At 52.0% G+C, this 19,387-nt stretch overlaps 1 protein-coding gene across 1 annotated transcript in view; it reads left to right on the forward strand.

Moving 5' to 3' along the window:
• The first annotated feature begins 2,505 nt into the window (after positions 1–2,505).
• ARHGEF10L (Rho guanine nucleotide exchange factor 10 like) overlaps positions 2,506–19,387 on the forward strand; it is a 141,227-nt gene continuing 124,345 nt past the window's right edge. The window contains exon 1 of the mRNA XM_044913815.1: positions 2,506–2,661. The gene's annotated coding sequence lies outside the window, so the exon portion shown is untranslated. The remainder of the gene's footprint in view (positions 2,662–19,387) is intronic.

A 19,387-nucleotide genomic window follows, 5' to 3' on the forward strand; every position in this document is an offset into this window, starting at 1 on the left:
TGCTGTGGTCAGACCCTGCTCGGTCGAGGCAGAGAAGACCCCGCTGGTAAAGCGCAGTGCATGGAGGCTCTGCGGTGCATACTGGCTCAGCGAGTAAATGAGTACATGGCCTTGGGTGGGCACAGTCTGTCGGCAAACAGGTGCTTCCGAAATGCTTGGCGGGGGGGGGGGGGGGGTGCCCTGCAGCCTCCTCTAGGAGAGCAATGCTCAGGCCACCGGGTGTATCGTTTGAATGGGGGAAAAGCAGGCTGCCCTGACCTCTTAGAGGGATCGACCATTTGGGAACAAGGACTGGAGGCGGATTTATTGATTTTTTTCTGAACTCGTGGCTTCTTCTTCAGCTAGTGTTTACCTCTTGTGCCACCTGGGCCTTGGGGGTGGGTGAGAAAAGGAGGGGCCGGAGAAGAGAAGACCCCAGGGAGCAGGAGGGGAAATTCCAGATGCCTTTATACCCTTTAGAGGATGGGGGCATGGGGGCTGGTCTGGGTTTCCAAAGAAAAACACCAAGGGCAACCCCGACCCCTCCTGACCTTCTTCTCTGACCTTGAGCTCAGCTTTCTCTGGGGGTGGAAGGCCCAGGCCTTCCCTTCTGGGTGGGCGAGGTGCGAAAGGCAGTGGACCCCTGGAGTGGGGCTCTGGGAAGGAGACTGCAGCCTCCCCAGAGTGGCAGTCTCTCCCCCCGACCCAGGCTGAGGGAAGGTGCTGGAATAAAGGCGAAGGCAGCGTGGTGGACAGCGTTTCTCCTTGCAAGGCCCCCGGAACCAGAAGCCACCCTTCCCGACTCTGGGTCAGGCCCTCTTAAAGGAAGAGCTCTCCCCGATGCTACTTCTGCAGGTGGAGGGGGCCCCTTCTCCACCCTCCTTCCTTTGTTCACCCTTCAAGCCCTAATGATAAAGCCGACGAAGCTCTAGCAATGAAGAGGGCTTCCTGCCAGCGTCAGCGACGCTGTTCTAGGGACTTTCCATCTCATTTAATCCATCTGTGCTCCTCCTGTCCCACCTCCCAGCTGACTCTCGGTCGGTGGCCTCCCCCTGGCGGGAATGCAGTGAATCAGGTCTGTGTTTACTTTCTCCCGGGGTACAGAACTTTCGGTCCCACCGGGGCATACTGAACCCCGGTGCCCCGAGCCTGCGTGCTCCTTTGGGTAACTAGTGGAACCTGAGGCTTTGGTTTCTCTCAGCCCTTAACTTAAAATCGCCATCTAGTGCACGCTCACTGTGACCTTGGGCAAGTTTCTTATCTCTCGGAAACCTGTTTCCCTCTTTGCAAAATGGCTTATATGAAGTTATGCATGGAGAGTTTTTAGTGCATAAAACCTCTGAGAGCCCAAACCCAGGATTATCACCATCACCACCACCACCACCACCATCATCATCATCATCCAAGACAGGGGTCAGCAAATATTTTTGGCTTGGCAGCACCTATAGTCCATCACTGCTAAATTCTGCTATTGTCTCTCCAAAGCAGACAATAAGCAAATGGGTGTGTTTGAGTTTCAATAAAACTTTATTTACAAAAACAGGTGATGGGCCAGATTTGGCCTGCAGTCTGCCAGGTTGCTGACCCCTGATCTAAGACCCTGAGGCTTGACTGCCAGTGCCCTGTGGAAGAATGGAGAGCAGGGCCCAGGCCAGGTTTAAGGTGAAATCCAAGTGTCCACCGACAATCAACTGTCTAGGTATGTTTTGAGGGTAGGGGCTGATCTACTTTTGAGACCCCATCCTGGGTTCTCAGGGGTGCACGGTAAGCACAGGATAAATGTCTGTGAATGCATGACTTTTCCTGATGACCAGGCACTCATGCTCTTAATCAACGCAGCAGATATTTGGCTAAATCTGGGGACGATTAACACGGACAGTAAGAATCCCTACAGGTCCAGCCTCCTGAGTGTGCCGTCCTGCCTTCCTGGAAAGGGGTCCTTGTAATCAGAGCCACCCGAATCGTCTATCCCCTAGGAGCCAGGGCTCCGGGGCCCTTTACCTATGGGCTCATTTAATTCTCATGAGAACCCATCTGATCACGGAATGATTGTTGTTACTCTAGTGGAGCAAGAGGGAAACCGAGGATCGGAGAGATGAGGTCACGTGGCTGGAAAAGGCAGGGATTCAAACCTGAAACTTTCCGACTTCAAAGCATATTCTTTTCCACCTTCCCTGGTTAAAAGAATGCCGTCCCATGGATAAACCTCGAACCCTCCCTTGTGCCCATGCCCTGTGCCCCATCCTGGGCCGGGGGGCAGCTGTCTGTGGTTCACCCTTCTGCTGGCACCCCCATAGAGGCCCCCACCTTTGCTCAGCCTCCGCCTCCCTTCCCCACCCTAGCAACTTCCTGGTCCTCCCAGGCGGATGACAGATTGCCTGGCCTGGCCCGGTACAGCCCTGCCCAGCCTGCTGGGCCTGACTCAGGCTAGTCCTTCCTCGTGGGCTGCTAGGGCCGCCTCCTGTCCTGCTGCCTGCCCGCCTGGCAGGTCTGGCAGGTGAGTGACTCACAAGCCTGGGCCCTCTGCATTCCTGGCGCAGGGAGCCAGTGCACCCGACCCCTGGGCTCCTGCCTGCCCTACGAGCTGCTTCCACAGACAGGACCCTTCCCTGCCGGTGGGGCCCGACCCTACCACCTGCACCCCTTTCCCCGAGGGCTGGAATTGGACTGCACAGAATCCAGGTCAGATCTGGGGTTTTTCTACAGCTCTGTCCCTCACTGAGTTGGAGGATCCTTTGGAGGTCACAGGGTGTGTGTGGGGTTTCTGCTCTCGTTGACATGCTTGGGCTCCAGGCCCAGGGACACCCTGCTTCCTCCCAGCTGGTGGTGGGTCTCGGGGATGCCTTGTGCCAGGCTCTGGGAGCCTCCGTGGACATGGCCCTGACCCTGGTGGCCACCTGTGGGGCAGGTCAGAGCAATGTTGGGGTGAGGAATGCAGAGGGAGCCTGGCAGGGGTGTGAGTGCTGCGGGAACTTTCCCTGACTCCATTCTCAGGGTCACAGAGTTTGATGGTTGCAGCCTACTATGACCTTACAGGACACCTAGTTCAAGGGCATCGTTTCAAAGCTGGGGAAACTGAGGCTTGGGGCACAGGGAGTAATTCAAGGTCACACGGTGACTTGGTGGCAGAGCAGGGACTGGAAGCCGGACCCGGCTGCCTCCTCCCTGCCCAGGGTCTGTCCTTGCCCCCCAGTGCCTGCTGCTGTGTTTCTGCCCCTCCTGCCCCGCCCTCCCCCCTGTAGCCCTCTCCCACCTCCTCCTCCCTGGCCATGTTGGAGGGAGGAAGGCGCCAGGCGCAATTTCACAGGCGGGACTTTATGGGCTCACAGGTGGCAGCATTTTAAAGGTCACCCTGGTGGTCCTGGCTGTGAGTCCCCGAACAGGTGGCTGTTGAGCCACAGCTTGGCTATCTAAGCTGGCTGTTTTGGGAGGCAGCCTCTTTCATCTGCACGGTCCGTGTCTAGCGATGATGACCTAATGCTTGCTGGGTGCTTACTTAGTGATAACAAAGCACAGTCCCATGGGTTAGCTCATTTGGTCCTCCCAAGCCCCTGTGAGGTAACTATTATTATCATCATCATCATTCTTGTTTCTAGCAGAGGAAGCAGACACAGAGAGGTTAAGTAACTTACTCAAGATTCCACAGCTTGGAAAAGGGGAGCTGAGATTTGAGGCTAGACAAGTCTGGTTCTCGAGCCTGCCCAAAACCTTAGTTGCCTCACTTTCTGCTGTGATAAGATGATGAGGCTTTTGGGGGGGGGTCTGGCCGGGGTGTTTAGATGCTTGTGTGTCCCTCTGGTGGCTTCCCCGGGTCCTGGGGCGACAAATGTCCCTGCTGAAGCTTATCTCCCTCCCCCTGCTTCAACTCTGTGGCAGGTCACTCTCTGCCTCATGCAGCCCCCCAGTTGCAGAGTCCAACACAAACGATTTTAATGACTTCTGGGGTGATCTGTGTTGAGTGAAGAGCAAGAGTTAAAAGCAACCGGTCCAGGATTTCTGCGCCAAACACCACCGCCAGGGGTTTGCCTCGAGCCCGACCGGGGCAAGGGAGGCAGGAGGTGTGGGTGGGCACGGCAGTGGGAGCAGGAGGGGCTTGGTCCTGAGTCCGTGTTCTTCTTTCTGTTATCATCTTCCAGAGAGGCCTCTGCTATGCTATGCCTGGCTTTGTCTGTCTTTGAAGGGTCCTCTGGTGATTAACAGGGGCAGCGCCTCATCCTAAAGTGCTCGATGGTTTACAAAGCAAGTCTGCATCTATTGTCCCGATGGGTGCTGAGCAGGGCAGGAATGATGATCCCTGTACTTGAGGGACAGAGGCTCAGAGAGGTGAGGTGACCTGCATGAGGTCACACAGCTAACAGATGGCAGGAGTCAGGCCCTCCCTCCTGGCTCCTAACAGAGTGTGCTAACACCAGGCCGGCCTCTCCTCCCGGCTTTTCCTCTGGAGGATCCTGTTACATCTGGGACAGAAGCTTCCAAGGCGAGGCTGCCTCCCCAGCGTTTGGCCCATGAATCAGGGTCTTCCGAGGCTCGGCTGGGGACCACCACCTCTCTTCTGTCCCTTTGAGGGCTGAGTTCCTCTGGGAGTGATGGTGGCAGTCCTTCCTCTGGGTCTCTGTTAGTGGGACTCTGGAGTGTTCAGGGGGGTGACTGATCTGGCCCCATTCACATCCCTACCACCCAGAAGGCAAGAAGAGTCCCTGATGTCTCCGTCCAGCACATCCTCTCTAGGACAGTCACATGGGTGGGAGGTTCCCAGGCTGATTCCATTCTGTCCTCTTCTCCTCCTCCTAGTAATAATTAATAATAATAATAATAATAATAACAGTAATGTTGACTATTAGTAATGCCACTGTGACTATGTTTCCATTTATCGGGTGCTTACCAAGTGCCCAGCTCTGTGCCAGGTGTCCTGCACGCCCTAGCTTGTTTTGTCCTCCTGATAGCCAGCATTTCACAGATGAGATAGCTGAGGCTCAGAGAGGTGAAGTCACTGGCCCGGGGTCACACAGCTGACCAAAGGCACTGAAATCATCACTCAGAACCGTGAACTCTCCCATCACCCAAAGTCACCATCCAAAGTCACGAGCTAAGTTCCCAGCGCAGCCAAGACCAGGGCCTGGCTTGGTTGCCTCTGGATTTTAAGCTCCTTCTACTCTGTGCCTCTGGGCTGGGCTGCATGGGAACTTGAGAACCATGGGGTCTGGTTGTTCTCCCTCTCCATGCTATGTGACTTTGGACATGCTGCTCACCCTCTTGGGGCCTGGGTCACTCCATCTGGCTGCAGGGGCTGATAATTTCTTCCCTGTGATCTATCCAAGGGCTGTGAGTTATAGTCATGGCTGGGAATGCCTGTAAAACCTTGACACAATATGCATGCAGAGAATTAGCATGAAGAGAGTAATTACCCAAGCAGCGTCTCCAGTCCCCTCTGTGCCTGGGACAGCCTTGACATTTAATCCCCACAATTAGCTTAGGATGAAGGAACTTGAGCTGAGCTCTGCAGCAAGGAAGCTAAGACTCGGGAAGCAAAGTAGCTCTGCTCAAGGTCACAGGACTAGGAGGTGGGGAAGCAGGGATTTGAACCCGGTCTGTGTGTGGCCAAAAGTGAGCACCGCCCCCCGAAACCTAATGAGAGACAGCTCCCTGGGGATGGGGGTTCCCAAGTGAATTCAAGGTGGGGATCCTCATGGGAGCAGATCCCCAGGAGCTTAGCAGGTGGGTCCAAGGCAGGTGGGGTGGTGCTGCCACGGAGTGAGTTCCCAGCTGTCCTATTTAAGCCTCCTCCCACTTTGCCCTTCCGCGGAATGAGAGAGAACCTCCTCCCCCATCATTCCTTGTCTCAAAGACAGAGGCAGCTCTTGTTCCAAGAGGACCAGGAAAGTAGGGAGGTCTCCTGGCCATGCTGGGACCTGCTCTGCAGGTAACCCTGACCCCTCCTCCCACCAGCCAAGCTCAGCTCAGCCACTGGGCAGGGACTTCTGGTGTCCCAACAGAGGGAGGGAGGCAATGGGGCTAGGTAGCACCCCTGCCCTCCACCGCCCTCCCCCCTCCCCATCTTACCCGATTCCCTGGATCTTCAGAGCGTTGTCATAATTAAATCCGACAACTATTCATTCTATCTGATAGAAGGGCTTCCAATGATAGATAGGCAGAGGGTGGGAAGGGGACCTCGGGCTACAGCCAAGAGGCTGCCTCTGCTCTCGTTCCCTTCGTCATGCCCTGTGTGACCTTGAGCACATCCTTTGTCCTCATTTACCCGTCTATGGATGGAGAGGGTTGGCTTGGATCATTCCTAAGGGCCCTTTCAGCTCTGAAAGTCTCTGAATCGCTCAAATGGAAGGCCCAAGGTGCCCTCTGGGTTCTTTGCCAGCCGTCCTTCCTCCCACGTGGCCACAAGGCCCGGGAGCGTAGGAATGTGGGGAGGCTCAAGTGTGCTTCTGATGCGTGGCCGACTGGCAAGGACTGGAGTGACCACCATTAAAAACCCGTTCCTATTCAGTCTGGTCAATTCTGGAATAAATCTGGCATGCCTGTGTTTGCCCAGCTGCAGGGAGAGCCTTCCCGAGGTCCTTCCCACCTTGTTGTTAGGGGGAAAAACTATGGACTTTGGGGTCAGACTGAGCTCAAATCCCAGCTTTGTCCCTTCTGATGTGTGAACTTGGGTGATTCATTTGGTCTCAGTTTATGCATCTGAAAGAGCAGATCATAATACTGGACACACTGAGGTGTTGTGCAGGCTCGCTGTTATCCCGGGCAGAGCAACTGGGCCTGGTGCTCAGTAAGTGCTCAGCAAAAGGAGGGGCATGTCTCTCACCCCAGTGCCATCCCAATCTCCGATTTCCAGCAAGCTAAGTAAGGCTCCAGAATGGCGGGACGCCTCACTGAGCTGTCCAGAACCTTAATTCCCTGTTCCATGCAGACAAACAGATGTGTCCACGTGTGTTTTATGATGATGATACAGTGCTTTATGGTCTTTTCTCTTCCTCTTTCTTTCTTTTTTTTTTTTAAAGATTTTATTTATTTTTTGATAGAGAGAGACACAGCAAGAGAGGGAACACAAGCAGGGGGAGTGGGAGAGGGAGAAGCAGGCTTCCCGCCAAGCAGGGAGCCCGATGCGGGGCTTGATCCCAGGACCCTGGGATCATGACCTGAGCCGAAGGTAGGCGCTTAATGACTGAGCCACCAGGCGCCCCTCTCTTTCCTCTTTCTTAAAATTTCTCTGGAAACTACAAAACTGGGCCACATGCCTCAGTGGATGCTCTCCTGAGACTGCTGGGTTCTTCATCTGTGAGTCTTGCTTTCCCCACAGGAAACTGGAAACCCTAGGCTCTGGCCAGGGCAGGGTGGGGAGGAGAGCAGCCTGCTTTCCATGGATCTCTCCCTAGAATCCAGCTGGCTGGCTCTAGCCACTGATCAGAATTCACAGGGTATGGGGATTTGTGGGTGAGCATGAGATCTCTTCAATTAACTGCAGAACAAGACCCCTAAAGCTCAAGAGTCCTGGCGGGTGCTCCGGAATTCTGAGGTAGCACCTAGGGACTAGATTGGGGTTGACTCTGACCAGACCCCAGGGTCTGGCACAGCTCTGTTCCTAGGCCCAGTCCTGGAGCCATAGCTCAGGGAGTTTACTACACTGGGCACATTTTGTGGTTGCCCCTGATTCAGAGACCTGTGGTTTGGGGATGGAGCAGATGAAATTCCCTGCAGAGTGGTGATTTCTGGGAAGGGAGAACATGCTTGATCAGATTAACGCTGCTGCTTTTATTAAGCTATCTCAAAGCTCATCACCCGCATGGCACTTCTTTTTTCCTTTCCCTAAAAATCAGCATCCTGGCCAGGGGATTTTCCAGTTAGCAGATAAACTGCATCCAGCTTCCTCCTGCTTCACTGAGTGGGAGAGGTATTGTCCCCTAGTCCTTTTTCTCTTGCTTTTCAATTGTATTCATCCATCTATCCATCCATCATCCATCCATCCATCATTCATCCATCCATGTGTCCATCCATCCATCCATCATCTGTCCATCCATCCATCATCCATCCATCCATCCATCATCTCTCCATCCATCTGTCCCCTCCTCGATCATCCAATGATCCAACCGTCCAGCATTCATCCATCCATCATCCAATGATACATCCATCCATCATCCAATGATACATCCATCCATCATTCATTCATCCATGTGTCCATCCATCTTTTCATGTTTCCATCCATCCAACCATCACCCATCATCCAACAATCTATCCATCCATTTGTCTGTCCATCCACTTTTCCATCCATATATCCATCCATCTACCTATAGATTGTTTATTGAGCATCTACTCTGTTCCAGGTACTGTATCTTGGAGATAACAGCTCTGTGCAAAACAGACATGATCCTGTATATTGTAGGATCGCAGGGGAGACAGACAATTTAACAAGCAAAACAGTACTTTGTGCTCCAGTCTTATTGCCTCTGTTTATCAGTTTTCTTATGTGGTGCAATGGGATGATGGCAGTATCTATTTCATGGGATTATTGTGAAGATTTGATGAGATAGTAGGGGTAAAGTGTTGGCCCAGTGTCTGGCATGTAGTAAGTGCTCAATAAATATTAGCTATGATGATAATGATGACCACGGTCATGATGAAGATGATGATGATGATGGTCACCTAAACCGGTGCCTGGCACTAACCACGCAACCATATATACCCCTGAGCTGGGCAGGCTGGCTTTGCTTAGCAGTGGCAGAAGGTGATGAAGGGCAGGCCCCACGCCAGCTTCTCAGGGTGGGGCGTGGATGCTGGCTGTGCTATCTGGAGGCAGGTTGTGTGGGTCTGAGGGCTTCTTGGGGGAGCCTGAGCCAACATAGCTGCCTGGCTGGTTTGCCCAGTTGGGAATTGGTTGTGAGGCTTCTCAGGGCAAAATAAGCCATGACACCAGGAGCTGTAGATTGCCTTTGCAGGGGCTGGGGTAGGCTGTCTGGAAGCTCCCAGAAGTGAAGGAAGGCAGCAGAGGTGGGGATGCACCCCTGCACTGGGGCTCTAGGGGGAGGAGTCAAAAGTGGTTGGGGGGGTCCCTGGTGGTTCCCCTGGGGCTGATGGGGGCTGGGGCATGCCATTACTCGCTGCTGTGCTTCCAGCCCCTGGAATGGTGACAGGCACATTTCAGACACTTATTTGGGGGAGTATCTGGGAGTATTTGTTGAATGCACACTGAGACTCCATTGGGATGATCTGATTTAACTATCACACTGGCTTACCAGGAAGAAGCAGTGGTTCTGGAACCAGAGACAAGTGGGTTCATAGCCTGACACCCCCACTTACCAGCTCTGGGGGACCATGGATATGACACTTCCCCTTTCTGAGCCTCAGTTTCCCCATCTGCAAAATAGGAATTGCAATATCGACATTGAAGTTTGTTGTGTAGATGGGAAATGGTGAAGGGCTTAGAAGGTACCCGGTAAGAAGCACCTGCTTTTGTCATCATCCATGCATCTGGGGTGACATCCAGAGTTGTGAGCCAGGACTGTGGGATTGGGCTGGTGCAGACTGAGTATCTGCTGAATCCCACATTTGAAGTTTTGGGGAGGGGTGGTAAGATAGAGTCAGATAGACCTGGAATCCATTGCTTACTTGCTATGTGACCTTAGGTAAGCTATTTACCTCCCTGTGCCTCTGTTCCACCTGTCAAAAAGGGGATTTTTTTTTTTAAAGATTTTATTTATTTATTTGAGAGAGAGAGTGAGCTAGAGAGAGAGAACACAAGCGGGGAGGGGCAAAGGGAGAGGGAGAAACAGACTCCCTGCTGAGCAGAGAGCTCAACATGGGGCTTGATTCTGGGACTCCAGGATCATGACCTGAGCCGAAGGCAGATGCTTAACCGACTGAGCCACCCAGGCGCCCCTCAAAAAAGCGATCTTAAAAGCAGCCATTCTATAGGGCTCTTGCAAGAGTAAATGGGATCGTGCATGAAGAGTACAGGACCTGGTGTGTTGTACATGTTCAGTAAAGGGGGGCTACTGTCACCAAGGGAAGGGGCTCTGGTCCCTCCCTGATATGCTGGGGCCCCCTTCCAAAGTGACCCACTGCAATGTATCTCTGCTGACACATTGCGTAGGTCTCAGAAGATGCTTATTTCCAGGAGAAAACCTCAGGAAACCATTTGCCTTAACCTCTTAGGTTCCATGGGGGCAGGACTTGAGTGATCATAACTGGAGGCTACACAGTATGGGGGAAAGGAACACGGATTTTAGCTTTGAATCCCAGCTTCTCCACTCTCTCACTGTGTGACTGTGGGCATGTCACCTAACCTCTCTGGGTCTTTTTCTTTATTCATAAAATGACAAAGCCCCCTTCCTTGCGGGGTTTCCTGGAGGCCGAGCACACAGTGGGCCTCTGTAATGGGAGTGATTTGGGCGGTCTCCTCGGAGGGTGAGGGAGTGGATGTTAATGAACGCTGGGGTTGGTCCAACAATCCAGTCTATAAAACTCCTGCTTGCAGCTTCTGGTTCGTTGCTAATGGGAGTTTATGTGAAGGACACAGTGGGATAAGGGCCCATTGTTCTGAGTGGGGACGGTTTTATGACTCTTAGAAAGCGTCTTTCATCTGGGAGACCAGGGAGCTTATGGAACCTCACAGCCCTGGGCGGTGAAACTGGGGGATGCTGAAGGTTTCTGGGGCTGGTGCCAGGCTGCAGCCATGACCAGGCTCTCTTGCTACAGCCGGGGTAGTTGATGGGGGCTGAGGCCCACCCCTCCCCCCCGGAGTGTCACTGCAGCGTGTCCCTTTCCCCAGGCCCAGGACCTTCCCTCCTGGAGATCTTCTGTCCAGCCGGTCAGGTCTGCTTGGCAAGGCTAGAGGCTCACTATGTCCCCCTGGGGGTTCCCTCCCTGTTCCCCCTCCTCAGCAGCCAGTGCCACATCCTTTTCATCCTTCCAGAAAGGGCCTTGGGCCTTGTTTGCTGTCAGCTGACCAGCAACTTTCATGCCTGGGAGTGTTGCCTGGCACCCTGAGCCTTGGATCGGGCCAGTAACCTGATGCCAGGAAGCTAAGACCTTGTCCCCTCGTCCTTTCTGGCTCCTTGGCCAGGCCCCAAACAGAGAAATCCAACCTCCCCTTGGCTCAGCAGATGGTCCCAAGCCTTCTGTCTGTTTATCCTCGGTGGAGGCGGCAGATGCCCTGAGGAGTGGGTGAGGCTGGTGTCCTCGTGTAGACTGGGCTGGTGCACAGGGCCTGGGGGGTCTGGGCTGATGAACAGAGGATCTATACGCTGTCACACTTGCCTTTAATGCCCCTGGCCGAGTTTCCCCCAGGCTGGGACTCCTTCTCCGCCTCCCCTTTTCTGCTTTGGGAGGTACAAGAAGGCTAGAGCAGGATGTTGGGGATACCTTGTGCCTTGATTGGCCCCAGAATCCCCTTCACCCTGCAGCGAGACAGTAGCCATGGGCAGTGGGCTCTGTCTGAATAGTAATCCCTCATAGGCTTCTGTGCTTTCAAGGAATAAAAATCCACTCGGGCAAGTGCAAGTGAGGGGGCTCTGTAAGAACAAAACGGACCACTCTGATGGACATTCCAGGCTTTGTGCCTCAGTGTCCTCATCTCTAAAATGGGGATAAAAGTACCTACTTTTAAAGAAGATTTTATTTATTTATTTATTTATAGAGTATGAGCGGGGGGGGGGGAGGGGCAGAGGGAGAGGGAGAGAGAGAATCTCCTGCAGACTCCGTGCTGAGCTGGGAGCCTGGCGCCGGGCTCATCTCATGACCCTGAGATCATGACCTGAGCAGAAATCAGGAGTCAGATGCTCAACCGACTGAGCCACCCAGGTGCCCCCCAAAGTACCTACTTTATAAGGTTGCTGTGAGGATAAAATGAGTAAGGTGTAAGGTAATATACAGAGCCTGCTGTAGAAAGTGCCATGTAAGTGTTTCCTCTTGTTTTTATTGTGAACACCTTCCAGGGCTATATGGTCTCTGCCTCACTATCTTTTACTCTATACTCCTGAATTTTTTTTTTGGCTTTCCTATGACATTTCGGATCCCCCCGGAACCTGGGTTTGAATGTGGCTGTGGTTCGTTGCAGCGCGAAGGCTGGCTCCAGCCCTGCACGACTTCTCAGGCTCAGCGTCCACTGTCCTTTGACTGACTCGGTCTCTCACCTCTCCAATTTCAAATTCCTGGGAGAAACGAGCTGATTGGCCGGTGTCAGTCAGGTGTTCCCCGTCTCGCCCAATCAGCTGAGCGGGGGAGGAGCCAGCCGCCCTGGCCCGTGGCGGTGGAGGGAGGCTCATCCTGGCGTGTCTACCCCAGCGTCTTCGAGGCTCTCAGACCGCCGAAGAATTGCGAACAGTGGTTTGGCGCTTTTTGTTTTCTGCCAGCCCACAGGGGCGTTCTCAGGCGGTGTTTCTGAGCGATCAGGACAAGCTTTCAGAACCGCCGCTGCTGGCACTTGGAGCCAGTCTGGCTCAGAAATTACTGACCCATTTACAATTTGAAATAGTTGTCAGTATTAGAAATCAGGGGATTTGATATAGAAATCTGGACATCTGGCTTCTCTTGGGGGGTAAAAAAGAGAAAAGTCTGGGGACATGGAGAATAGACACATAGCATCTATTAGAAATGGGGTGATTGCCCTCTTAACGGGGGGCATGTGCTTTCCAGGTCCTCAGGGCTCGCCCCCTTTCCCTGTGGTGTCCCCAGTCTGGCCCCCTGGGCACTGGAGTTTGCCACCTTACTCTATACCCCGGAAATGGGAATTGCGCAAAGAAAAAGAAAAATTACCTAGCTCTTCAAAATTTTGAAATACGTATATGAACCCAGTTCTGTGAACAGCCCACCAATATGATCTTATTTCTCTACACAACCATGAGGTCGGTATTATTACTTTCTCCCACTGTACAGATGGTGAAACTGAGACTCTAAGAAGATACAACGTGCTGGAGATTAGCACAAGCCATCTGACCCTAGAAACAACGGTAAACTGACAGCCGAGCCGCGGGTACAGTGCATTTCCCTCCGAGGCATTTGAGAGGAAACTGCTAACTCGTTCCTTTCCTTTGGATATTTAGCGTGTATTTCCTACGGACAAGGACAGGCTCCGCCACAACCGTGATCCAACCATCAAAATCAGGAAATGCACACGATGCATTCCCGCCATCTCATCCTCAGCCCCTGCTGAGTCTCAGCAGCTCTCCCAGTAATGGCCTTTATTTTATGCTGAAAGGGTCGAGTTCAGACCCACACGTGGCGTTTAGTTATCCGGTCTCTGGTTTCCTTTGATCTGGAAAAGTTCCTTGGTCTTTCCTTGACTTTTGTGACCTGGGCATTTTGGAAGACACTTAGAGGGACGTCCCTCAATTTCGGGTTCGTGTGATGTCTCAGGATTGTGTGAGTTGTGCACCTTTGGCAGGAATCTGGCGCCGTGCTGTGTCCTTCTCCACGCATCCCGTCAGGACACTTGGGGTGTCCAAATATCCTCCTGCTGGTCATGTCCCCAGTTTGACCACTTGGGTGACAAAGTGTCTGTGAAGCTGCTCTTTTCCCCTCAGTGGTTACGAGGTATTGTGTGGGGAAGTGCTTGGAGACAGTGTAAATAGCCATTCCTAGCCTTCAGTGTACTCATTTGCTTATTACTTGTCACATCAGTATGGACTCTTGGTTTCCCGTCGTATTCAATGGAATATAAACCCTCACAATCATTATTTTTTCTGATGGTCCAGTTGCCTGCGGTTTGGCTCATGGGAGCCTCTGTGAGCTGGTTTCTTTGTCATTTTGTGATGTTGCCATCACTTCTCGAGCAATGTATCAGGTTCTGGCCCAGCCCTAGGTTACAGGCTCAAATTGTCCTTCCTCTGGAATCAGCCATTACTCCAAGGAGCTCTGGATCCCTTGAGTCGAGAATGGTATTTAGGAGCCATGATCTGGCTGCTAAGTGTACTCATCGCTATCGGGTGTCCCTGCTCCCAGGCCTTTGTGGTGGACAGAGTTAGGTGCTCACACCGACACTTCCCATTCCAGCCCAACACCACAGGAGGCCATTCTACTCTTCTCCCTTTCCGTATCTGTCATTTGCTTCTCCAACAGGGAGAATCCCAAGAGTTTAATCTCTTGACTACTGCTATACTAGGTTGCTTCTCATTAATAAGAGTTCTATTTTTGATAATATAGTATCAAATAGCATATTTATCTATTGTTGTCAGTGGGAAGTTGAAAAATCTCTGCTAGGAGGTATTGACTCCATCCTTCAAACTTCTGTGAAGATAGAAGAGGCAGTAGGATTATTGTTCCTACTTTGCAGGCAGTGGGACAGAGTGGAAAATGGTGAGGACTGTTTTTAGGGTGCTGCAGAGATCTTGGGGTGGCAGAGCTCTGTATCATGTCCACGTCCAGCCCACTGGACATGACTGTCCATCCCACTCCTGTGGGTGTTTTGGGGGAACTTTGAGACCACATCCCCAAGACAAGGAGCTGCTCAGACTGGCCTGTCCCTGACACTCAGGCCCATGAAGTGATAGCTCAGAGAAGTAATAGCTCAAGTTCCCTTCTTCACCTGAGCCCCTAGAACCCCCTCTGCCCATGGCTGTGCCTTTGACCTCAGCTTGCTTCCCCACAAATGCAGGTCTTGGGTTGGGGAGGAACCTGGAAGGCTTGAAGTGGGGGTGGTTGCTCAGTGCATCCTAGCCCCCTTCAAAATGCCGATCATACTGAACAGGGGCAGGAGTGTTATGGGAAGAGAGTATCATCTTGGTAAGGTAGATTGTATTTGTCTTTTTTCTTTTCTTGTTTTGTTTAAAGATTTTATTTATTTCTCTCTCAGAGAGAGAGAGAGAGAGAGAGCACAAACAGGGGGAGCGGCAGGCAGAGGGAGAAGCAGGCTCTCTGCTGAGCAGGGGGCCCGATGTGGGACTCGATCCCAGGAGCCTGGGCTTATGACCTGAGCAGAAGGCAGACGCTTAACTGACTGAGCCAACCAGGTGTCCTTGTATTTGTTTTTTTTTTTTCATAATCAAAATGTGATCCAGCCTCTCTTAGATAATAGCCTGGTCATGATTGGTTTGATAGTATAGTGAGTAATAAGGACTGACTGCTTTCTGCATGTTCTCCATTCATACTGCCTCGGTGAGTGTGGTATCTGGGCTTAGAAAGTCTGCTTTCCCATCTCCCTACTTCCTTTTTGACCCACTATGGGGTTGGGCTGGTGGAAGGGGGCCTGGGCTGGAAGACAGAGGCAAGAAACCTGGGTTCCCATCCTGACTTTGTCATCAGCTTGCTAGGCAACCCTGGGCAAGTCACTTAGCCTGTCTGGCCAGTGGAAAATACCACCCCTGTCCTCCCTCCCTCCCTCTTCCCCAGATCTGCGTTGGAGACAAGGCAGAACAGAATCCCAGTCCCATCCAGATGTACCATTAATGGTTATGCTTACACAATAAACCCTGCACCCACCAGAATGTTCAGCGAGTGGGAAATTCTGGTTAATTGAATGTTCTGGGACATGGAAACGTTCCCAGTAATCCTTTTTTGTTCCTTTTGTGGCCATTGAAAACCATTTACTCATCTAGTTAGCAAATATTTGTCTCGTGCCTGTGCTCTACCAGGCTCTGTCCCAGGTGGCGGGGAAGCACCGTGATTGAGACAGCAGAGTCTCAGCCCGCAAGGACTTGTGGTCCAGGAGGAGACGTGCACAAATGCAGTGGACCCTTGAACACCACATGGGTTTGGGGCACCGACCCCCTGCACAGTGGAAAATCCACATACACCTTTTTTTTTTTTTTTTAAGATTTTATTTATTTGAGAGAGAGAGGGAGTGAGAGAGAGCATGAGCAGGGGGAGGGAGAGGGAGAAGCAGACTCCCCTGGGATCATGACCTGAGCCGAAGGCAGATGCTTAAGGCACTGAGTCACCAAGGTGCCTCCCGCATACAACTTTTGACTCCCCCCAAATGTAACTGCTAACAGCCTATTGTTGCCCAGAAAGAAGCCTTACCCATGACATGAACAGTCGATTAACATATTTGGTACATTATATGGATTATATACTGTGTTCTTAGAATTATGTATGGGAAAATCATAAAGAAGAGAAAATACATTTTTATTGAAAAAAATCCATGTATCAGTAAACCTGCCCAGTTCAAACCTGTGTTTTTCCAAGGTCAACTGTATACTACACCACACAGTAGGATGGATGCCCTGAAGGACCGGAGGATGCTGTGGGAGGCTTGGAGTCCAGTCTGGGGGCCCTAGAGAAGAGATCCTTGATCTTGAGAATGTGTTAGGTGCTGAGAGCCTCAGAAAGCATTAGCCACCGTGTCTGAGGGGGAAGGAGCAGTCGTGGCATTCCAGGCTGTAGGAACAGCATGGGCAAATTTGCTTCTGCGGACGTTGAGTTGTGGACATGGAGTTGTGCTGTGGGGCTTCGAACGTGTGGCTGGGAAGGCGAGAGAGAAGGAGTGTGTGTGTCGGGACTCGAGATGGTGGAGAAAGCAGCAATGTAGGAAGGTGAGGGCTGCAGGCTCATTTATGCTCGACTATGGGTTTCATGATGTGATTCTTTCTCCTAAAAGTAGAATGCAGAGGAAAAACCAAATGAAAACATGATTTCCCAGAGGAGGGGCCTTCAAGTTGGAGGGGGTGCCACAGGGCGGGGAGGGAGGGTGGCAAGCCGAGAAACACAGCTCTGTGTAAGGGGCCACCACTCCTGGGGGCTTAGGGAGTGTGGTCCCCAGGGGGAAGAGGGATCTTCGGGTTTGTTGAGAAGGCGGCAACCTGGCTTTTTATGGGAAATCTCCCAGTTGTTCAGTGTTGGTGGCCCATGAACAACAACAAAACCACTGTGGGCAAAACACACGCTTCTGTAGGCTCCATTTTTTCTATGAGCCGCGGGGTCGCAAACCTGGGTCCAGAGGGGTCTATCTGATGAGGCTTTGAGGAAGTTCACTTGGGGTCTCTTACGATTCTCTGACACTGAGTGTGCCCCTCACCTGTGCTGGGGTCCCGGGGTATGATAGGGCCCTGGGGTATGGCCCCTGCCCTCAGGCCATCAAGCTGAAGACAGTTCTAGTTAGTATATGTGTCCAGAGCTAAGAAAACAATAGAAGCACTAACAAAAGCCACTAACCAAAGTCCCAAGTGCCGTAGAGCTCAGAGGAGAGGTGGTCGGGGAACTGAGTCCACGTGGGGAGGTTTCCTGGGGATTCTGGGCCTTCTGATGATTCTGGGAGGGAGGGTAAACCTTAGTGCAACCAAAGAGGGGGCCGGCATTCCAGACTGGAGGACTGGGTGGAGGGGGCGTGGAGGGGCTTAGGCCCAGGAAGGAAATAAGATAGGCAAGGAGAGAGGTTGGAGCAGATCTGAAAGTCTGTGAATGCAGGTTCAGGAACCTGGCTCTGTCTGTGCCAGCAGGACCCAGGTGTCTAAATTCTGGCCAAAGGCTTAATGTTATGTCACTCACTGGACATCTGAAGATGTTCTAGCTGTTTTACTGGTGGAGGGAAGGAAAAATTCTTCCCCTATTCTTCAAGGTCTAACACCTAGACTAAGAATTAAATTTATGTGAGACAGATTAACAGGAGAAAAATACCCAAAGGTTTTTTTTTTTTTTTTTTTAAAGTAATCTCTGTACCCAACATGGGGCTCGAACTTATGACCCTGACATCAAGAGTCACCTGCCCTATCAACTGAGCCAGCCAGGCACCTCAAAACTAAAGTTTTATTACGTGCACACAGAGGCCCAATCATGAAATTGAGACCTAAAGAAATGACCAGTGCAGGCACTTTCTATACTTTTTAGGTAAAGAGACAAAACAAAAATAAAAGCAAAAACAAAACAAACCCCCCAACCCAAAAACCCAAAACCCCCAAAAATCTGTGAAAAATTGACAGGACAAAGAAAACTTAATTTGGGGGGCTTCCATTAGCAAGGAATTCTAAACAGAAATTGGGCTGGGGTAATATAATTTACTAAAAAAATATATAAATTGGAAAAAATAAATTAGTAACAAGGGTTGTTTATATAGCCTTCTCGCCTCTACATTTTGCATCTCTGGTGAGAGAGATGTCTCTTTATCTCTTGGTACAGAGGGGGTACCTTTCACATGGGAGATTTATTTCCTACTTTCAGGGGGACGGAGGAGGGTCTGAATACCCTCCTTAAACAGGCTCTCCTTTAAGTAACTTTTATTTAAAATAACCAATATGCCTAAGTGGCACATTCTGGGTTGGCCTGCCCTTAGCCCCTAACCCTGGCACTCCAGAAACTTTCCTGTCTGCTCTCACAGGCCTTGTTTATTCACCCCGGGAGTGGAAGATGGGCGGAGGGCATGCCCGTTTTGTTCACTGATGTCTCCCTCCTGCCTAGAATGATGTCTGGAACATAGTAAGTGCTCAACCAATATTTACCGTCTGCTTACTGTGGGCCTAGTGTTACCCCAGGCCTGGGGCTTCAGATGCTTTATGAACGACTCTTAGGACAGGCTCTATGGAGCTTTATGTCCTTGTGTGGAGATGGACAATAAACAAGCAAACGAATCAACGAATGAGATGATTTCAGAGAGCGTGGTTTGTCTCACTTCACTGTAGTGACCTGTTTTATTTCTGTCTCCTCCTAGCCAATGAGAGCCAAGGGGGCAGGGCTGGGGTCTGTCTGGTTCCTTGTTTTATTCCTAGCCCCTAAGGCTGGTGTCTCGCAAAGAGGGAGTAGTGAAGAAAAATGTTTTTGCTGGCTCTGCTGAATGAACCAACACAGACTGACAAAGATTCCAGTGTACATACACCTGTGCCCTCTGGAGGCTGCAGAACTCATTATTATCAACCCGGGAGTAATTGCTGATAAGCCTGAGTGTGAATTTCGTTGCAAAGAGAGAGGTTGCAGGGCACTGTTTAATAACAACAGGGATAATCTTAATTAATGACCTGATAACTATAATTAATTGCATCATATCCGGAGGCCCTCTTTGGGATTCCGGGAGGGAGTAACTAGGGTTTGGCAGCTTCGGGGTCTGGAAGGGAGGGGAGGGCTAGGATCTCCGACCCACCACTTCCTGGCTTGGCTACTCTCAGCTCTGAGCCTCAGTGTTCTCATCAGGAAGGTGGGGCTACTCGGCGGGGTTGGTGCCAGTTCAGGGGCGTGATCTCAAAGCCCCCGCAGTCCCCCAAGGGGCTGCGGTCACCCGAACCCAGGGGGCCAGGCCACCGAGGGGCTGGGGGGGGGTGTCCGCGCAGCCCTCCCCGCCCCCGGGAATCTCTCACCCTCTCCGGGAAGCCCTGGCAAACTCCTGGAAGTGAGGGAGGAGCAGCGAGCAGCCGGAGCGTGCGCGGGACCTTCCCGCGGGAGACCCGGGGCAGCGGGACGGCGCGGGGCAGCTTCGGGCGGGAGCGGACGCGAGGGGCGGGGGGCGGGGCGCGGCCCCGCCCCCGCGGGCCTCGATTTCCCCACC

Source organism: Neomonachus schauinslandi, chromosome 4 (genome assembly GCF_002201575.2).
Source record: "Neomonachus schauinslandi chromosome 4, ASM220157v2, whole genome shotgun sequence".
Taxonomy (NCBI): domain Eukaryota; kingdom Metazoa; phylum Chordata; class Mammalia; order Carnivora; family Phocidae; genus Neomonachus; species Neomonachus schauinslandi.